This window comes from Neolamprologus brichardi, chromosome 5 (genome assembly GCF_056152115.1).
Source record: "Neolamprologus brichardi isolate AB-2024 chromosome 5, ASM5615211v1, whole genome shotgun sequence".
NCBI classification, from domain to species: Eukaryota; Metazoa; Chordata; class Actinopteri; order Cichliformes; family Cichlidae; genus Neolamprologus; species Neolamprologus brichardi.
The window spans coordinates 405,124-426,383 of NC_142108.1; the positions used below are offsets into that span (position 1 = coordinate 405,124).

At 40.2% G+C, this 21,260-nt stretch overlaps 1 protein-coding gene across 1 annotated transcript in view; it reads left to right on the forward strand.

Annotated features, from left to right (window-relative positions):
• The first annotated feature begins 299 nt into the window (after positions 1-299).
• Positions 300-21,260, forward strand: part of plxnb1b (plexin b1b) — a 112,167-nt gene continuing 91,206 nt past the window's right edge. The window contains exon 1 of the mRNA XM_087840455.1: positions 300-635. The gene's annotated coding sequence lies outside the window, so the exon portion shown is untranslated. The remainder of the gene's footprint in view (positions 636-21,260) is intronic.

Genomic DNA, 21,260 nt, shown 5'->3' on the forward strand with positions numbered 1-21,260 from the left:
TTACTTTATTACATAGTTACTTTTTAAAAACATGATACACAATCTGAATGCGTAATAAAGCAACAGACCTTTCAGCCCACTTCTATTTTGTCTGCAGCGGTCGTGTCAGTGTGGGGATCCCGGGGTTTCACATTCTCACTGTGCAGCTAAAGCTGGTCACTATTTAACACAGATTACCTTACGTTCACACGTGGTTGTGTAAAATACGAGGAGCACTTGAAGGGAGCGTCACGTATCCTCCCTTCGCCAGCCCCCTTTTTACGCCTGTGGAGAGCTGGGCGCTGAGCGAAGTACCGGAGTGTTCTCACTGTTACGGGGCGCATGTGGAGGCAGAGAGCTGCTGAATGAAACCAAGCAGAGAAACAGGAGAAACTTTTTTTTTGCTACATGGAGTAACCACGCTGTTTTTCATCAGTAAATTAAATTAGGTGTGTAAAGTTGTGAAAGTTGGACGCCTGACTGGAAATTTCCAAGCATGGACTGAGCGGCAGGAATATCGAGGAGGAATCGCTTTCTTGCCCGCTAATTTGTCTGCACAAGCACCGGCTGCGGAAAAATTGGATACTTTACTAAAACTTCGCTGTAAGGAGGAGTAAACCAGAGCTGAGTGACCGAAGAGTTGTTCACAGAGCAAGGTGAGTGTGGGTGAGGGCTGTGCTGGAAATCTGTCCCATTGAAATCAAACTGCATGGGATTTTTTTTTCCACTTGTTTTCCTCTCAGTGTTCAAACTTCTGCCTTGTGATCAGTAATGTCGGGGAAATGGGTCAAAACCTTTATTTACCAATATTTATGTGGATTTTACACAAATCCACACACACGTGCTCCTTATTGGTTATTTACAGACTTTTAGCTATTAGTGGTGGAACAGTTGGAGCAGGTTGATGAGAGTTGGGCTAGCTAGCGCTGAAGTGAACTCACTCCGTCCTCTAGGAACCGCTGCTCCTCTCCTTGCTTTTTATGGGACATTATGGGTCTTTTTTATTTTATTACTTGAGTGCAAATATATATATATATATTTTTTTAAAAAGTCACCCACTTTTTTATTTGTTTATCTGTTGAGTTTTCGCTCCGTTGATAAAAAACCAGAATTTCTTTTTCATTGAAGAAACAAATTTAGTTTTTCAAAATAAAATGTCAGAGTCAGTTTTGAGCCCAAACTAGCATAAAAATATTTAATCCCATCATAAGAAAACAGTTTAAGTGTTGCCCGGAGAGGCTTTTAATCAGAAAACCGGAAGAGAGAGATCCTGTCCTCATCTATTAATGATATTCTTTAATGGCAAAGGTCAGATCTGGGTCTGTGTTAGTTTGTAGCTGCTTGTCTAAAATGTCATTATGATATTAATATACACTCTGGTACAGGTGTCACGGGGGACTGTGGGTGTGTGACCTTTGTCACGTGGATCATGCTCGGCCTTTCTTGTGTAGTGTCTTTTATTGCCTCATCACAGAGCTGAAGGTTTATTATGATCCTTCTAATGATAATGGCAATAATTGCGCATGTATTTCAGAGTGTTGCCAAGGCTGGGAAACTATCATGAGCTGCTTGTTGCTGTTAGCATCTTCAAATAAAAAGTGGCTGGCAGTCTTTCTTCAGGTTTTCAAGCAGCTAAATTGTGAAAGCCAGAGGCTGCAGCGATGCTACAGCAAAACAACAACCAAACATGAACTTTAGTTCAGACTCTGGTGGAGTCCAGCTGACTGAGTCAACAAAGTTTTGTATTTATATTGATGAATTAATTTTTAACTTCTTAATTCTTACCCCTGACAAAGGCTAAGTGTGAGATTGGCTGCGGTGGCGGGACATGTAATAAATCGCTATAAACTCTCTTTTTTTGTTTCCATCTGATAAAACTCGTCACTTCTTGCAGTCTTTAGTTCTTTCATCGTGTGTTGGTATTAGAACAGCTAAAGTAGGGTCTGACTGACTTAAGTGGGGCACGTATTTTCATTGTCCCTGAGTGAAATGCTGTTGACCAGCAAAACCAGTAGCTGACATGTTTTCTTGCAGGAAACTGAGCTTTCTGGTCTTGTGAAATGAGCTTGTAAATGTCCTCATTATGGGGTCCTTATGGGGTATAAAACTTGACCTCCAGCAGCCAAAAATGGAAGAAAATTGGAGTTTTAAAAAGGTGCAAGACAAATGAACAGCTAGTTATTGTTGCAGTAATTTTAGTTTAGAATATGCGCAGGAGAAAACTTTTGCTTGGTTGCCGTTTTCTTCAGATGTTTCATTCTAGCAATATAGTAGCAAGTGTGCTCTAACTTTTCTGTACCTGCAGCTTTTTAACCTCTCGGTATAACTGAACAGCTCTCATGCATAACAGGACTGACTTAAGTAATAATTGGTAAGCACCTTAAAAGATGTCAGCATTCAACAGCCAGGATTTGTAGCAGCAGAGGTTGTTAAGTGCCTCTCTAATAAACAACACTCACCTCACAAACTCTCTCACAGGCGAGGTGCCAGAGGTCAAAAGGTGATGGGGGCTGGGTGTTGAATGCTCTGTGTCTGGCAAATGGAGGAGCATGTGGTGTCAAAACCAATATCCTCACAGCAAACCATTGTCAGGTGGTGTCGTGAGCTGACGTGAAGGCAAACACTGCCTTACGAGATAAAGGAACAGCTTTGTATCGGTTAGTGTCGGCTGTCATTCTTGTAATGAACAGGTGGGGAGAAATCAAGGCCGGATGAAGGTTTGATGAGCTGTGGATGGCTGTTCACAGCAGCTCATCAGTTTAGGCGTCGATGAAGCATCTGTGAATACTGTATGGAAAGTGTGACGTTTTCTCTAAAAGGTACCAAGTGGTTATTGTTGGGGTATGCCTGAGATCAAATGTTTATAGGTTAAAGGAAGGCAGGGGGAAGGTGTCATTTTAGTTTAAAGATCGTTTTCTCTTTGAAGTCTTACATTTGGTTGTGAAAAATGTAGAAAAAGAGGAGGAAGTTTGTACTCGGCCTCCTTTGTCACCTCTGTATTGCCAGCCTTGTCACAGCTTGAAGGTTAAGCCTAGATTATACTCTGCTGGAAACCTGTTGGCCGAGTCGTCCTTCCTGTTACACTTTTTTGACGTCCGCTCGAAGTCTGACGCCTGGTCAGCATAGTAGATGCACTGTAATGTAAATTGTCTGCGGACAAGTCTGCACCGTTTGGAAAAAATAATAAATAAAGGAAAAATCACCACGCTCACGGACATGATTGCAGGTTGCATCGACCCAACCTGTAGTTAATTTTCTTGGGAAGTGCACGTCAGGTTGAGTGGAGGGTTTCCAGCTACGGTCTAAGGGACGACGTAGATTTCCCACTGAAGTCAACTGTAAGCACAAAAGTAGCCAGTTTTTTCCTGGACATTTTAAGTGAAAAATAACTGCTTAACACTTTAACAGTGGCTAAAGTAACCTTGTAAAATATTTCTGGTATTGTAGGTGAAGCTTTTAATAATCTGCTTAAAGTTTTGGTTTTGCACTTATGTATCAGTAATTTCCATCTACCGTTTGCTCTTCCTGTCATGTGGAGTGGACCTAGCGATTATTCCAGTGATGCTCATTTGAGTCACACATCACCACCTGCTAGAATCTTCTCCTTTGTAACCTGGTTCAATTCAATTCAATTCAGTTTTATTTATATAGCGCCAAATCACAACAAAAGTCGCCTCAAGGCGCTTCATAGATACAGAGAAAAACCCAACAATCATATGACCCCCTATGAGCAGCACTTTGGCGACAGTGGGAAGGAAAAACTCCCTTTTAACAGGAAGAAACCTCCCGCAGAACCAGGCTCAGGGAGGGGCGGGGCCATCTGCTGTGATTGGTTGGGTTGAGAGGAGGAAGACAGGATAAAAGACATGCTGTGGAAGAGAGACAGAGATTAATAACAGATATGATTCAATGCAGAGAGGTCTGTTAATACATAGTGAGTGAGAAAGGTGACTGGAAAGGAAAAACTCAATGCATCATGGGAATCCCCCGACAGCAGCATAACTAAGGGATGGTTGTATTTGATGGCGTATTTTTGCCTGAAGTGGTGAAGCATATTCATGGCTTCCACCTTCAGCGGGAACAATTTTCTCACATAGTTTTCAGATTGCAGTGCTTTGTTGGAGGCTCGCTTTTAGGTACTGAATTGTCATTAGAGGCTGACACAGGCATCAGGCATGTAGGTATGATACGGCACAGCTCGAGTTTTTATTGCAGATGACAGGAAAGGACAACTCTCAGCCAGTCTGGTCACCTCAATAGCGATCAGAGTAGAAATTATTTGTAATGGCAGCAAGATATGAACACTCTCCTTGTCTGGCGGGGGTCGGGGGCTCCTCCACTCCAGTGGCCAGATTAAATACTCAATTTAATTATGTCACTGAGCATTAAGTCAATAACCTTATCAGAGTGGTCCGGCTGTTTAATGGAGATTTGCGGGCCAACAGATGCACCAAGATTAAGGACTATGTGCTGGTGTTGCAAACCCTGAGAGGAGGGATAAAAGACAGACGTGGAATCTGATACATGAGCTCCTACTGCGCGGTGCCATACGTTTCACCACAGACTGATGCAAATTAATTGAAGAGATCCTGTAGAGTTACAGCTAGGGTTATTTATATAAGGTTGAATCAGAAGTTGATAATAAAAAATTACTATTACATTAGATACTCATTTGCAACAGTATTGATACCAAGAATGCGTCTTTGCCTCCTCACGCTGTCACACAGCGTTAGCCAGCAGACAGTGTTGGTGTCTGCTGGGTAACTGGTCAAAAGTGCCGGGATACTAATTTATTATTATCAGGTATTCTAACAACTTCCTAAAAAGCCTCCAGTTGATCAAAAATGCTGCAGCAAGAGTACCAACAGGGACCAGAAAGCGAGAGCAGATTTCTCCCATATTAGTTTCTCTTCACTGACTCCCTGTTAAACCCAGAATCTAGTTTAAAAAACCTCTCCTCACTTACAAGGTCTTGAAAAATCAGACCCCATCTCATGTCAAAGACCTCATGGGGCCATATCACCACCAATAGAGCTATTTACTCTCGAACCGCTGGCTTACTTTTGATTCCTTGGATGTTTAAAGGTAGAGTGGGAGGCAGAGCGTTCAGTTTCCAGACCCTGAGAGCTGGTCCTCCTGTGAAACCAGCTGTTTGGATTCGGGAGACAGTCTCTGTGCTTAAGATTAGGCTTAAAACTTTCCTTTTTGATAAAGCTCACAGGCTGATGAGTCTGGTGACCTTTAGTTATGCTGTAATAGGCCCAATCTGCTGGGGGCTGCCCATAAAGCCTCCTATGTATTTATGCAACACTACACATTTGATCATTATTTATTATTACTGTGTGTCTCTCCCACAATGTCTGCCTCCCCTCACCCCAATGATGTTTTATGCTTGCTCTGTTGCGCCGTGATTTTGACATCACATTCTGTGGCTCATGGCACAATATTTCTGAAGCTTGGGGTAGGCATGCACTTCTCGATTTTTGTAACCTAGTTTAACCTACCAGCATTTTAACGATGGTTATGGCGGACGTTAATTCGAAGCCCCAAACTGGACAGTTTGTGCTCTACTCTACACGTTATCTGGCTCCTTTTTTGGTGTCTGAGGAGCGCCTCTGGATTTAATTAGACGGGCGAGTTTGTTCATTATTCAGATATGTAAATAGGGACCCAGATACACGCAGTGCTAAGGAATGTAAAATAGATTTGATAGTTGAAAGCTCTTTGAAGCAGCAAGTGAAGTGCTCTGTAGTTACGTGGATTATTAACTTATTACAATGGGCCGTGTGCTTCCACCCCTTGCTCTTTGGCGTGTGCGTGTATGTGCTTACAGTTGCTCCCTCTTGAATGAGGCTAGTGTGTTTGCACAAGGTCAGTCTCAAAGCAGGAGTACACGTGACACGGTGGTTTGCCCGAACACAGTCTACCTCCTGAGTTGCAGTGAAGTAACTGAAAACTACAACCGAACTCTTGTGGTGACTGACATCACAGGCGTATGTGGCGTACGAGGGGATTCATGTCAAACATCGAGCTCAAAATGAAAAGGTCTCATGTTGGTTTGATACAGTAGTTTAGTGTTGGCTCTGCAAATAAAACTCAACTGGTTAAAGAATATTGAAATTAATCAAGTGAAGCTTATAGCAGCCTGTCATAACTGTAATTTGGTTGATTTAAAATTTGTGCATATTCACTGTCAGATCTGGATCAGCTTTTACAGGGATTTTGCAGCTGCATTAGAATAGAATAGAATTCAACTTTATTGTCATTGCACATGCACAGGTACAGGGCAATGAAATGCAGTTTGCATTCATCCAGAAGTGCTTTAGCCATGATATAGATATATTACAATATATATTAGCAATAATATAGATATGTAAGTATATTACAGAAATGGGTCTATTATAGGATGTTATAATGTACACGGTATGAAGTATGTTATGAATATTCTATAACTATAAGTATGTACAGGCTGTAGTGAGTACAAGCTACTACACATTTAGTTCCCAATTGCAATGCAGAATATTTTATTACTAATTCTGAATGAAAGCTGCTTCTTTGTGACAAATACAGAAGTAAACATTGGTCTGCATTTACTTCATGTTCATGTATGAACACTGTGTAGCACCATTTATGATTTTGCTGCCAAACGTGTGACCCGTGGTGACGGCTACAGGCAGTGTGGTACAAACAAAACCTGGTTTGTGTCTCTGTCTGCCTCAGGCTCTATTCACTCCATATTCTCGCTACAGTTTTCTTTACTAATCTGATAAAACAACGTTGTAATAATGGAGCTAACCCATAAACACAGCACTTTCTGTCTGAGTTGTGGGAAAAGTGATGCCATACTTTAATTCATGCCATAACTCTGCAGTTTCGTCCATCTCTTCCTCTCCATTCATTGCTCCGAACTCAGCACTCAACACTTTCTGCAGCTCTCATTTTTGTCAGTATCCTGTCGTTCTGCGCTGAAGCAGCCGTTTGTAGAAGGCCCTGAAAGAACAAGGTCCAAAGTATGGAAGAATTGTTTTTTTAGGCCTAACCTAACCTGGGCTTTAATCCTCCAATCTAAGTCTGGTTGTAATAGACCCTAATTATAAACCTGCATCAATCTAGACACAAGATAAGAGGCTTTTTTAAGAAACTGCAAAAACTACACACAGTTTCCTTGTCTGGAAACTGTGTAGTGCTGGGTGTTGTTTAAAGTCATATTGGTATGTGAGCCAAAATGGACCTGAGGCAAAGTAAACATGCCAGAATAAAAGATGCTCACATTTCTTTTGTGCTGTCTTTACACAACTGGAGATGGAGATGCATGATATCCAATGTATTCAAGATCTATTTATATTCATGACCCAGTCACTGTTGTTTTGTAACATGACATCAGCCACTGGTTTTGGATTCAGTTGAAGTCTCACTGTTAAGGTTTTGGCTTTGACGTTAACACATCACTATACCACAGTGAGCTTTGCTGGCAGAACTGACTAATAAAATTGTAGAAATTTAAGAAACAAACTATAAACTTAATACTGTTACACAAAGTACAATTGTGGTTATGAAATCACAAAACCAAAGAATATGGTGACAGAATAAGAACTTTACTGTGAAAAGGATTGAAATATAGAGCAGCAGTACAGCATTTAAGGTCTTAAGGCATGTATCATTAGATATGTGTGATCAGTATGTGAGGGTAAATAATTATGCCACATGGGACATTAACATGCAGTGTGTTTAAAAAACAGTTTGGCTCTCACTGGAAACAGAAGCTGAGATAATTGTTGCACGTTATGTTCCTGCAGTGAAAAAGATTTGGCAGCATTATGTTAAAGTCCAGGTATCCTGCAGCTGTAGGAGTATATGAACAGGCCACATGCATACTCGTGATTTTTTTTTTATTATTTATTTGTTTTAAATTCGCTTTGGGCCGGACTTTGCATGCTTTGGCTGAAAACTGATCCAGAACTCGACTCAAAATGAAACGGAGGCTTTTTGTTTCTGGCTTTTTGTGGCTGAATCGACCTGGTCGTTCCTCTGCACGCTCCACAGAAATGCAAGAAAACTTTTTTTTTTTTTCCCTTTTTTGTCTCGCGTGCAGATAATTTCTGCTTTTTGGTCTCTGCAGCTTTAAAAATGGTGTTCTGCATTCCCCATGCTTCTCTTTCTCTGCAGAAAGAGAACGTGGCCATGCCTTCTTTTTGTTTCTTTTGTTGAAGAGGAGGCTGAAAAGACCGGCCAACCAGCCAGGAGACTGTGAGGAAAGGGTGGGAGCTTAGAGGGACGTAGGCATACCTCGAGGAGAGGGGGGGGAGAGGGGGGGGGGGGCGAGAGAGAAGGAGGGGGGGGGGGTCTCTTGTTAGCTGGAAAACAGCTGGTGTTTTGGCTGTAGACTCAGAGAAACGACAGGTGAGTGGGTGTGGTGGAAGAGGGAGTGTCCTCCATCTGGAAGATAACCTTGTGAGTCCAGGCTTTCATATCGAGAACACTGCTTTTGAAAACAAACTTTTTGAGCATACACGACTGTTTTCATGATGAAATGTGGTGATTTAGTAGCAGATTAAGGGGATGGCAATTAGAAATCTCCTAAGTTTTTCTGTATTGTTCCTTGCATTGCTTAGCTGCAGTCAGGTGGCCATTCATCCTGAACTGTGATTTGAAGGGAGAAGAATTTAATATAATCCACATGACATCAGTCAGCTTTGGCTTTGGCTCCAGAGGCAACAATATGAGAAGCATCTGCTGTGATGACACTATCTGGGTTTCTTTTCTGTGTGTGTGTGTCTGTGTGTGTGTGTGTGTGTGTCTTTTCATGACACACACACAAGCATGAAAAGCAGCATTTTGAAATGCCGACAGTCAACTGTTGCCAAGTGGCAACCATGGAGGCTGCTGGAGAACAGTGAACACTCAGTTTCCCTAGAAACACCCTTTTTCCCCTCCCCTAAATGGACTCCCCCCCTCCCCCCCCCTTTAAGTCCCATTATACCCCCTGGGGGGGAGTCCTGGGAAAACGAGGTTGCTATGGTAGGCCAAAGCTGAATGTTGGACAGGCATGTTAAAAGTTCAGGCCCCTGGCAAGCTGCTGGTGGACTCAGGTACAAAACTGGAAAACCTGAACTTCGACCTTTTTTAAATCGTCAAGGCTAACAAAGTAACAAGCATTTAATTCATTATGAATTTCTTAAGAAATTCTGGTCTCAGAAGAGTAGTATTAATTTAAGTACTTGGGTACTTAATGTCTGTCAACTAAAGATTTTCCTAGTAATCCCAGGCTGTTTTCACATATGACCTTAGGTTTTGGGAGTATCAGTCATCTTTTCCCATTCCTACTCTACATGTGGATGCACAAACAGAACTGTGGTAATGATTGTATCCAGCAAGGATACTGTTAATGTCAGATTGAATGACCATGCTAAGTGGCTGACATTGGACTCTTTGTATGTTGCAAAGCTGTGGATAAACCTGATGAATGATAAGTGAATGTTTGCCTGCAGAAAGTACTTTTGACTTTCTTGCCCTCCTGCAATGATCCCACACCTGAGGAATGTGCTATAAGGCAAGATTAGCACATTAGCACGCCATGTCAAGCTTAAAGTCAGACTTAAAAGTTGCTCTCTTTCTACCTGGCTATATTGCCATGGAGACTATATTGCCATGGAGACTATATTGCCATGGAGACTATATTGCCATGGAGACTATATTGCCATGGAGACTATATTGCCATGGAGACTATATTGCCATGGAGACTATATTGCCATGGAGACTATATTGCCATGGAGACTATATTGCCATGGAGACTTGGTCTAAATTTTGGTTTAAAATTGTCTAGAAGCGCCATGTATTTACTGATTTTTACTGACAGCATGTTTTAAGTACGATACAGATTTTCTGTTAGGGATTTTATATGTGCAAGTTATTAAGCCGTACCTTACTAAAACCACTGAACAAAGCGCAAACTGTCTACACATTGTCATAGAAATGATGACATTAGTCATTTTAGTGACTAATGTACAAATGTTTCTATATCTGTTTGGTTTTACACTGCTGGAATCGCAGCCAGTAGAAGACAGGACACCATCAGGAGTATCTGTTCAATCAATAAAAAGTTTTGTTTGATCTTCCAAAAAGCTAAAGTTTCTCACCATGTGCAATATCTCTAATATAATTAGATTCTCCTTGTGTGCCACCCTATTGTAAAAGAGGTATAATTTATCATTCACATATTAGTATTGTATTGTCATGTTTTAGTTTTGTCTCTTCTTCTAACATGCTTACTATGACTGAGAGCTCTGCAAATGTCTCGTATATATCTTGTATCAAGATAATAAACATCTTGAATTAAAATGTTTATTTTGTCTGTTAGATCACCAGATTAATCATTTCAATTCAATGATTTATCAGTTTATCATGTTGCATTTTACTTGTATAGTTCACTTCTTTATTTTTAATCACCATTTTGTCATAATGTCTGTGACTGGACTGAGTCGCACTCCCACGGTTCACTTTGTGTGCACGAAGAGTCGTATTACCTGTGAAATGCCCCTTTTTGTGTGAGCACACACAGAGCCTGAAGCAGTTACCTGGTATTTCTAACAGTGGTCTTAGGTTTTGTTGAGCCAGCTTAGGCTTGTTTTAGGTTTGAGCAGATGTAGCGTGAACACAGTCTGCAGGCAGTTTGAAGGCTGCAGTGTATTTGTTGTCGATATAGGCAGATTACAGATTATGTCTGCCAGTTTGTTGGCTACACTTTATCATCAGCACAGAACATACGAAGAGCTAAAGTGAAACCAAGTGTTGAAAACAAAAGTATCCATTGCAGCTACTGTCAGTCTTTTTCATGCTGCATTATTATTTTATTATTCTGGTCCAGCTTGTTAATCAGCATTTGAGTGATCATCCACATCCAGCAATTTGCAGTTGAATTTTGGAGGACTGCACAGGAGCACGATTGCCATGGGTGAAAACCTGCTCTGTTCACTGTCCAAGTTGAAGTCTGTATGCAGACAAACATGCACAGTATTGCCAAAAGTATTCACGTGTCTGTCTTCACACACACATAAACTGGAGCTACTTCCCGTTCTTAATCCATAGGGTTTACTGTGATGTCAGCCCACCCTTTGCGGCGGTAACAGCTTCAACATTTCTGGGAAAGCTTTGTACAAGGTTTAGGGGCATTTATGGGAATTTTTGACCAAAAGTGCATTTGTTAGTTCAGACACTGTTGTTGTCGAGAAGGCCTGGCTCACAGTCTCTACTCAGGCCAGTCAAGTTCTTCCACACCAAACTCGTCCATTTCTTTATGGACATACTGGTGCACAGTCATTTTAGAACAGGAAGGGGACATTCCCAAACTGTTCCCACAAAGTTTGCAGCATGAAATTGTCCAAAATGGCTTACCATGCTGAAGCATTAAGAGTTGCTTTCACTGGAACTAAAGGACTGAGGCCAACTCCTAAAAAGCCATCACCCTAAACCCCCCTCCACCAAACTCTGCTCTGTTATTATATATGGCCTACTGCTTAGTGGCTGAGTTGCTGTCATTTCTATTGCATCCTTTTTGTTAGAATACTACTAACAGTTGACTGGAATATTCAGTAGCAAGGAAATTTCATGACTGGAATTGTTGTGCAGGTGGTATCCATCCACACTGAACTCCTGAGAGCGACCTGTTGTGGCCATTTTTGTTGAATGTTTATAAAACGCAATTTGTATTCATTTTTGTTTTTTCTTTAAAGTTGTAAGAATATGCTGACCTAGTTTTGTTGTGTAAATTTGTAATTCATTTTATTGGAAAGGTTTTTGGAAAGTGATTGGTTTATTGGCTTATGGACCCTCCCATTAATCAGGGGGTTAAGAGCACCCTGGAGGGGTGTGGTAAAGATGGTTTTTTTGTTTGCCAAATGCCTGATGGGAAGACGGGGGGGTTAGAAAATGATTTTTTGACCACGTTTGAAGTTGTTAAAGCAAATTGAGTTAACTTTCGTTTAATTTTAATTTTTAAGAAGTTATTTGGTTGATTTTTGTTTATAATTTTCCGCGAAATAAACGCCATATGATTTTTAAACAATGGAGTCAGAAGTGCGTTCTAAAACAAACCTCCCGTTGCCACCCACAGCCTTTTCTTGGACTTTTTTTGGTGTTTGGAACATAAAAGGCCGTGACAGCGACCTATTCTTTCACAGATGTTTGTGGAACACCTAAATTCAGTGATTTGGAGGATGAGTGAATGCATTTGGTAAATGGTAAATGGACTGGTTCTTATATAGCGCTTTTCTACTCTTTCTGAGCACTCAAAGCGCTGTAACAACTTTTACATTCACCCATTCACACCCATTTGCACAAGCACATTTTTCTAAGTGCTTTCTAAGGTAACATTCACACACACATTCATACTCTGATGGATGCATCGGAGAGCAATTTGAGGTTAGTATCTTGCCCAAGGATATTTGGCATGCAGACTGGGGAAGCCAGGGATCGAACCACCAACCTTCCGATCAGTAGATGACCTGCTCTACCACCTGAGCTACAGCCACCCCTTTGGAAATATAAGAATTTTGTGGGACCTTAAAGAAAGCTTCACTGTGTTGAACTTTATTATATATATGTATAAGGTGAATATTCGCTTTCTAAGTTTGGGATAATGAACAACCGACCAATGAAAAGTAAAATCCTCATTGACGGTTTGGTTGACTGCTAGCAGCAACCCTACTTAATGCTAATGCTATCTGGGCTACCCTTAGCAATGAGGCCCACATCTGTAAAGCTGTAATGAATTAAAAAATGACCACGTGCTCTTGTTATCTTTGCTCTTGTTGGCAGCAGGAGCTACTGGTGCGCTTACGATATCCTGCTGCTCGTCATGTGCAGAAAGTAAACGTGTTGTCCCAGCACAGCAGTATTTTTACAAGCTGCCTATCATGCGTCTTCTTACCATGACACTTCCTGTTAGTTCATACTCCCTTAGAGGTCATAGGTCGTGGGGCTCTGCTATCCTTGCACTGATATAATCCTCCCTCAGCAGGGCTTTCAGTTTTAACAAAGCAGGGGACTGAGGTTCAAATGTTTGCAATAAGATGAAACTGCATCTGTGTGAGTGTGAACTCTGTGTTTCTTTGCAGCCTTTGCTGTTAGATGAGCTGAAGTGTAGCAGTATACTGGCCTAAGTGTAGCTCCTCACTGTGTTGTTTGACTTAGAGGATATCTAATTCAATGTGAACCTTTGATTTCATTCTTTATTTTGTGAACGGCGTCTGCATGTGTGGGCTGGTATGACATCTGTAAAGCAGCAGCTTGCGTCACAAAATACTGGACCTCTCATGTTTTTAATGGAGGGGATCTTTCCCTCTTGCTTACCAGGAATAATGTTTCCCCCTCAGTAGTTTTAATCTGGCTGCAAATGAACCAGGCCTTTGTTAGCTCTTTGAAGGGGTTTGTGTGTTGGTGAGTTTGTGGGATTTTTCTTTTTAAGCCACACCATTCAAGTTCATGTAACTTAACAGCAGCTTATGACTAATATTGTTATTGCGTGGGTGGTGTACAGCTGGGTATATATGTATTTGGACTGTGGTACAACTTTTTAAAATGTTGCCTCTGTGCGTAACTACAACGGATTTTAAATCAAACAATATGTGATTGCAGTGGATGCTTATAGCTTCAGTTAACAAATAGCCATTTATAAATATTGATGCTATTTTCTAGAGGTGGGAATCACCATACAACTCACGATACGATATTATTGCAATTTTTTTAAATATTTTGCGATATTCAGATTCTGTACATAAAGGTAAACTTCATCAATATTCATTTGATCTAATATCAAAGTCTCACACTCAGTCTTTCTCTCATTTCAGTTTTATTGTTGACAAACTGAACGGTTTGTATTACAGTCTAGTCCAACTTAACTGAATCAACCATCTGGTACAATTATAGCTATTCTGAACTATGCAGTTTATGAAAACTATGCAGCCCCTTCAGCAACTGAAGAATTTGAAAGTAAATTAAAACAAAATATAATTTTACATTGAATAAAAAAGTTTTAAACTTAATTAAAATAAAACATGTCTTAAATTAAAATAAGTAAACTGTCATGTTTATTGCTGCCATAAAAAAGTTAAACACATTTGGACAGTGAAGGAATGTCAGGATTCTTGCTCAGAAAAGTCAGAGCATGTTCCAGTCCACAAAAACTTTTTTGTAACAAAATATCGATTTCTGCTGTCCCTGTATCGATACATTATTAGCAAACAAAATATCACGATACTACACAGTATCCATTTTTCCCCCACCCCTACTGTTTTCATATTGTGAAAATGGAGCAAACAGTGAAATTGAGTAACTCTAATTATCTAAAGTTTTATGTCCAGTGTGTCTCCAACTAACTGCTGCAAACTTTCTACCTTTGTGCCTTTATCTTTGAAAGTAACAAGCATTCCCTTGTTACTTTTTTTTTATTAGTGCATCCATTTACTGTGTTTGGCTTAAAAAGATTAAATTGAGCCTCAGGGAATGACCTGGTCAATGCTCAAATTTGAATCCTATGTAAATGTTGTGAAATGAACAAGAAAACTCTTAAGTCTTGCACCTGCTGGACCTTTGAATGAAAAAGTAGCTAAAAAGAATTAATAAGCCAACATTGAAGGTAATTTTTTCCCCAAACACCTAAAATAAGTTGCGTCCTGCATGATCAGCTAAGTAGTCGCTTGTACCAGGATGGCCCTAACACCATCCATGAGGAATGACAGTAAATATCGCAACTTTGTCAGCATTAGTTTCATTTAGGGACAAATTCTATCCTAAATGTATTTCTTGAGCGTTGACTTATTTTCAGTTTGGATTTTCTTCCTCCTGCGCTGCCCTGTAAACAGGCAGGACTATCTCAGGCCCAACAGGGCATTAACATTCCTTCCACTCGAATGTCAACCCAAGTCCTGAGAGCAGCAAGCTTCTGCCTGATAAAACTGGAGCTGCTAGAGATGTTTATGAGCTTTTGTGAACATTAAAAAGCAACATATGTTTATTATGCTGATCTGTTTTCTTACAGAAAATTCATTGGTTGAAAAGAGTCATAAAGAGAAATAATGGGATTTAAAAAGTTTCCTTTGCAAATTGCAGACATTGGAAAGACTGTAGTGTGTAGTGATACACAAACTGGGTAGAATAATACTGGAAAATAGAAATATTGATGCTGTTGCAATAAAATTAAAAATGCTTTGTGATGGACCATTATTTAAAATGTACCCAGCTTGGCTTCCCCTCATTTAGTTGGTGTGTGCAGGCAAAGAGCTGGGCTGTGAAGTGTAGGTGGTTTACCTCAAGTGTTCTTCAGCAGGAGCGATTATCAGCGGAGAAGCTATAAAAGTTTTATAGCACTAACTACCCCTCCTGTTTCAACTTTGTTGTTTTACAGCAACACATTAGACATTGTTTCTATTTGAGTAGCTGACAGTTGTTAGTCATCATGTGCCCTTTGCTTACAATGAGCTTGTGTTACACTGATTTAGGTCCTGGCAGTGAGCATGCAGTTGGATCTAAAATGGATTGCATGTTATCGGGTTTGTTCTTATAGATACGTATGCGTATTCTGGCTCACGCTACAGTCACTTAACTGGCTGCACATGAATGAAATGCTTTGTGTGACTTGTGTGTGCGGTGTTATACACTGTGCCACATTTCCAAGCCATTTGAATTATAATGCAATTATTGACAGTAGTAATTAATAGTATCAGACGGCCCTTACAAATCTCAATATACACGCAGTGTTTTCCATGAGATGCTGATGATAACCTTGCCACACTGGTCACATTCACATAGATATTATATTTTCCAAACATGGTAAATGAGCACAATGAAATGTGAATGTACATGTGGGGTACAGCAGGAGTGGATTTTACAAAAAAGAAATAAAATGTCAGGACCTCTACTTGCTGAAAAGCAGGCACATTCACACCATCCATGTTTTTGCTTATTCCCCTTCATCAGGTGTTAGCAGTACAGTGCTAACTGCGGGGAAGTTTAACGGCTTGTTTCAGACAGAAGAGATAAAGATGAGCAAGATAAAGAAGGGTTATTGTGAATAACTAGAGTTTGCAAAGCTACTCTAGTAGCATCCAAAAAATAAACTGGAGCTGAAAGTCAGTGGAGTAGAGATGACTATTAGCTGTCAGGGATGCTGGCTGTCACTGGCCAACAGTAGAAAAAACTGAAATAGAGCATTTAGAGCCTGTTTGTTTGTGTTTGCCTCATGTGGGTCACTTGTACATTAACTAATTAATTGAATTGTTTAATTATTTGAAACCTTGGCAATGTTTCATGTCAGTGCTCACCATTGTAACACCATGTATCTGACCGGGAAAACAAAGGAAAACTATAAGTCTTCTTTAGTATGTACATTGATTACTTGCTTCCAAACTGAGTGATTTAATGCTGTTTAGCAATGTAGTCCCACTAAATAATAAATAAAAACTATATAAAACTTAAATGCTTCCTAAAAAAAGTCTCAAACTCTTGGCCTAAAGGCCTGGATAACCCAGGATGCTATCCGGCTACAGTGAGGCTGTCCTCGTGGCCCTCATCGATTAAACGAGTTCCCTGTGCTGCCTGCTGATCGTAGACAACAAATTGATTATTATAATGGTCTCATGACCCGATGCCCTGCGCTGGTAGGATTCAATCAACAGGCAGTGACCTCTTTTTAGATCTCTGCCTTATTAGTCTAACAGCTGCAGCTGCAGACATACATGATGTCATACTTCAGTCTGTTTGATTTTATGTTTTAGTGGAACTTCATGAAGATATCCTGAACTTCAGGAAGTCAATCTTATCCCACTACATTATGTTATTACCAGACTATTTTTATAGCTAGTGTAACAGCATTAGCACCTCATCAAGCACTTAGTTACTAAGTTGATTTAGTTGATGGGAAAAGCAGATTATATGTGTGCACGCTTAACAAATGAGCAGTCATCTGATGGAGTGGCTTAAATTGGTGTTGCTAGTGTCTGGACCAGGGTTTTAATAGTTTTGCAATTTTCATTAGTTTTTATTTTTATTTAGTTTTGACTTCAGATTTTCAATTTTATATCAGTTTTAATTAGTTTTTACCAATTGTTTGCTAGTTTAGTTTGGTTTTGATTTTTTTTTTTTTTTTAAATCCTTAGTTTCAGTTTAGTTTTGATTAGTTTCAGTTATAGTTTTAGTTGTGTTTGCAATAATTAAGTGTAACAAAATCCCAGTTTCATCATATCAGTCATTCTGCTCATCCTTGGGTATGTTGCTATTCCAGCTACCATACTGCACCCTGGACAGGTCGCCTGTCTGTCGCAGGGCTAACACGCAGAGACAGACAACTCACATTCCCACCTATGGGTTCTTTAAATAAATAAATAAATAAAGGCAGATGAACAACCGTTGATACCAGGCAACTATAAAATGTATATCTTGGCCCCAATGAGACTATTAACTCTCGCAGCACCGGGTGTTCGTAATTTTGGTTCAAGTGAATTGATAAACTTTTTGAAGGTAATTGACTCACACAGTTGTGTAGATATCCCCGTCCTGTTGTCTCGGGATGCATCACGCTGCCTTGCCTGGGGTTAGCTTCTGTTTTCTGGGGATGAGGGTTGAGTGTGCTCCCTTACCTTCTCAAGGTAAGCTAGGTTAGCCTTCTTGTGTGAGCTTTTCAAGTGCACTTTAAGGTTTGTGGGATTTTTTTCCCTTTAGAAATGTCCCTCATAATTTGTCTGTTTCCACTACAAGACACTTGCTTTATCCAAAACACAGTCATATTCAAAGTAATCCCAAATTGGACTCTGGCTCCCGACTTTTCCTGACATGATTCTGCGCGTGGACGGAGCAGCGACACAGACGACTCGACTAACGTACTGCCACCTGCTGGCATAATGAGACACAGCAAGAAAAAAACCTGGAAACTAATCTTCATTTTCACCCTTGACTACTGTATGACACGCACACATCAATGAAAACTAAACACGTTTTTGCTATAAATTCAGTTAATTTTAGTTTTGTGAACACTCATTCCAGTTTTAGTTAGTTTTCCTTTTTTTGTTTTTATTTTTATTTCCGTTAACGAAAATGTTTTTTCACTTCTAGTTTTCGTTAACGGTAATAACCTTGGTCTGGTCCTAATTTCTCATTAATGTTCATGCTTGATCACAACTGGTAGTTTATTTTTGCCTGAAAAAATGTATTATAGCACTCAGTGGACTGACCAATAATCAGAACAATGAAAACAATTTTTATTGACTTTGTAGACCTTTGTAGATTTATATAACCACTACAGTTTCTAATACCAGTTCAGACACTTTAACATTTCAAATAATTGTATGTAAGCACAAAGTATTTGGATGTGCCAACACTTTACCAAGGTCTGGAAGAACCACACTGTCACCCTCAGATGAGAAGAAGTTGGTTAGGATGTTCAGGACCACCAGGGCTGGTCATGAACTGCAAACTGCTGGAACATCATCGTCACCGTCCACTGTGAAAGTTTTACATTGGTATCGACCGCCAAGCGCGATCGTTACAGCACGGATTACAAGCCAGCTGCCTTCTGGAGAAACGTGTTATGATCAGACGAGAGAAGGACTGAGCTTTACGTTTCAAGGAGTATTTGCATTTTAAAAGTCATTTAGGAAGTATGCTGTTCAGTTAGTCCACCCCCCAAAAATAGAACAGTTCACATAATTCATTAAAAAATGCAATTCTCGTGATATTCATGCCCATGGGGAGTCTATGTAAAGTTTTGACTGCAGACCTTAATAGGTAGCCATGGTTTAAGATGTTTTTTTGTTTGTTTTTTAAGTTAAAAAAATATAAAATACACAGGAAAATGTAGGTGTATGGCCATGCTCCTCTTTGACCTACTTTATTTAATGCATTCAATATTTAGCAGGTTTTCTGTTTAGATATGAGATAATTAACACTTTTAAGAGTAAGGAACAGGCAAGTGGGGGTGATGGTCACCATTATGGTTTTTCCCACTAATGACTCGCAGCTAAAATCACAGTGGGATTGGGAAATTGGGCCACACGACACATTGTTGTCAGATTATGATGATGAGTTGATCCTTTTCTCCATGCAATTAGAGAACTGGCCAAAGAGATGACACACTACTTCAGTGTGAGAGCACATTTAGAATTAATGGTTGAGCTGTGGCTGGAAACATTCATCCTGGAGAGAGACCCAGTCTTTTCTGGTTTACTACAAGGTTAAAAGAATAATCCCTGCGCTTGCTCTACTCTCCCAAGGAAGAGGGGTACAGGAACATATTTACCTCTGGAATTCAACCACAAGGCTATTTCAGTTTCACTTTGACTGCACGGCTTACTTTTTCCCTTTCTCATTCATTGCACTTTGTGGGTATAACCTTTGTTCATTCTGAAGTGCAATAACCAGATGTGGCTTTAGGAATGGAGCAGGACAGCATCACCAGTGTGTGTACGAGCCTGAGAGGGCAGGGCAGGAGTTGTATTTAGATGCTGTGTATATTTTCCAAGAAACGGAGATGGAGGAAAAACAGAAATTTTTGGTATTTAATTACAGAGCGGCCATGGCCAAAAGCACACGGTCAGTGGTAGTTTAAAAGCCGACAGCTTAACAACTTAAGGAATGGTGGCACAGTTGGTTTTTGTGACGCTGTGTCATTTCCTCCTGTGAAAAGCTGGTTTTTTGATGTGTTTAGGATACGATTATGTGCCAGTTCCAATGAACAGACAAAATAAAGCAGCCAAGTCCTCGCTACCATGTTTACCAAAATTCAGTCTTCAGTGAGCCAAAAGCGATGCTCCTAATTTTAGGCGTTTATATTGGCTGGTAGCGTCTGTCTTTGGATCTCTATTTATACGAGAACCTTTTTGTGACAGCTGCTTTGAACGTGTCCTGTTCGTCTTCCTGGGAATGTGACAGTGTTCCCACCCCCCAGTTTTGATCTGGGCCTTGTATAATGTTGAGGTAGGTTCCTCTCTGCTCCGCCCCTTTCTCTGCTGTAATCTCTCCTGTAGAGTTTGTAGGAGGACAGGAGTTGGTCTTAGTCTGCCTGGTCTGCTAAGCGAACGCACAGCGTCACCAGTCGAGTCACGTTTTGTTTGTTAGCTATGAAAAGCTTGGTTGATTGTTGTCACGGTCCTTTTCATGAAACGCGGGTTGTTCTTGTGTTAATGTTAAGCAGGTTTCTTCATTTGAACTTGAGTCAAACGAAACAGGATGAAGAACCCAACTTCAGCTGAGTGTACCTATCAAAGTAACAGTGCTGTAGACCGTCTGATAATGCATATGAAACCTGTTTGCTTAGACTGATGAACCACAGTGTGATTCAGGTCAGCTTTAATCCTGTAATAGGAAATGGGATGAGGAGAACAAACATCAGAGCATAGACCACAGTCCTTCCTGTTCCTGCCACATCAAGCTTATCAGCCCATCAATCTTGCCTATAGGTCTACATAAACTCCTTTCCATAGTTTCAACTTCAAACTTGTCTCCAAACCTCACCCTTGGAGTCTGGGTCAAAGGAAAACCTTGAATAATGTTTACGTGATCTTTCACCAGAGGGGATTTACCACAAAACAAGACCCAACGAATCCCAGCCAGAGGGCATAGTTAGCTGTGGGATCAGCTGGCAGAGACCTGTATATTTTAAAACCGCTCTGTTTTTAAAGCCCTGAGAGCAGATGGGAAAACCTCCAGGTTTTACTTTTTTTTTTTGTCTATTTTAAGACAGCATTCCCAGGACATGTTTGCCATTAGGATCTCCTGTGGGAAGGCATCATGCACCTTTTAGCTGCACTTGCAGTGAAAGACAAGCATAAAATGAAAATTTATGGAAGTTAAAATGCTGGATTTCATGTATTCATTTAATTAAATCAATTTTTCAGTGTTCTGTGTCGTTTTTGTTTAAATTCAGTGGTTTATTTTAAGCTCAGTGTACGCTCAGGCTCAATGCTCGCTTCAGCTAAAGCCTAAATAAATAACAGCCAGATCTTGGTCAAAGTCATAATTAAGGTATTTATTTTAATTAACTTGATAGTTTTATGTATTACATTTAATAAAATAAGAAAAAGATTGAAATGGTCACTCCCTGCATTTTAAAACTGACCACACAGCCAAAAATAAGAAGCACACTCTACTTATGGTAAAACCTTTTGCCCGGTGCTGACATTATCCACAGATCTATCTGCAGAAGGATCACTCGGAGCTTTTGAATTATTTCTGTCAATTCATTCAAATTACACAATTGCTCGTGGGATTTGACTTTCCTCCTCTTGTGGTGTCAA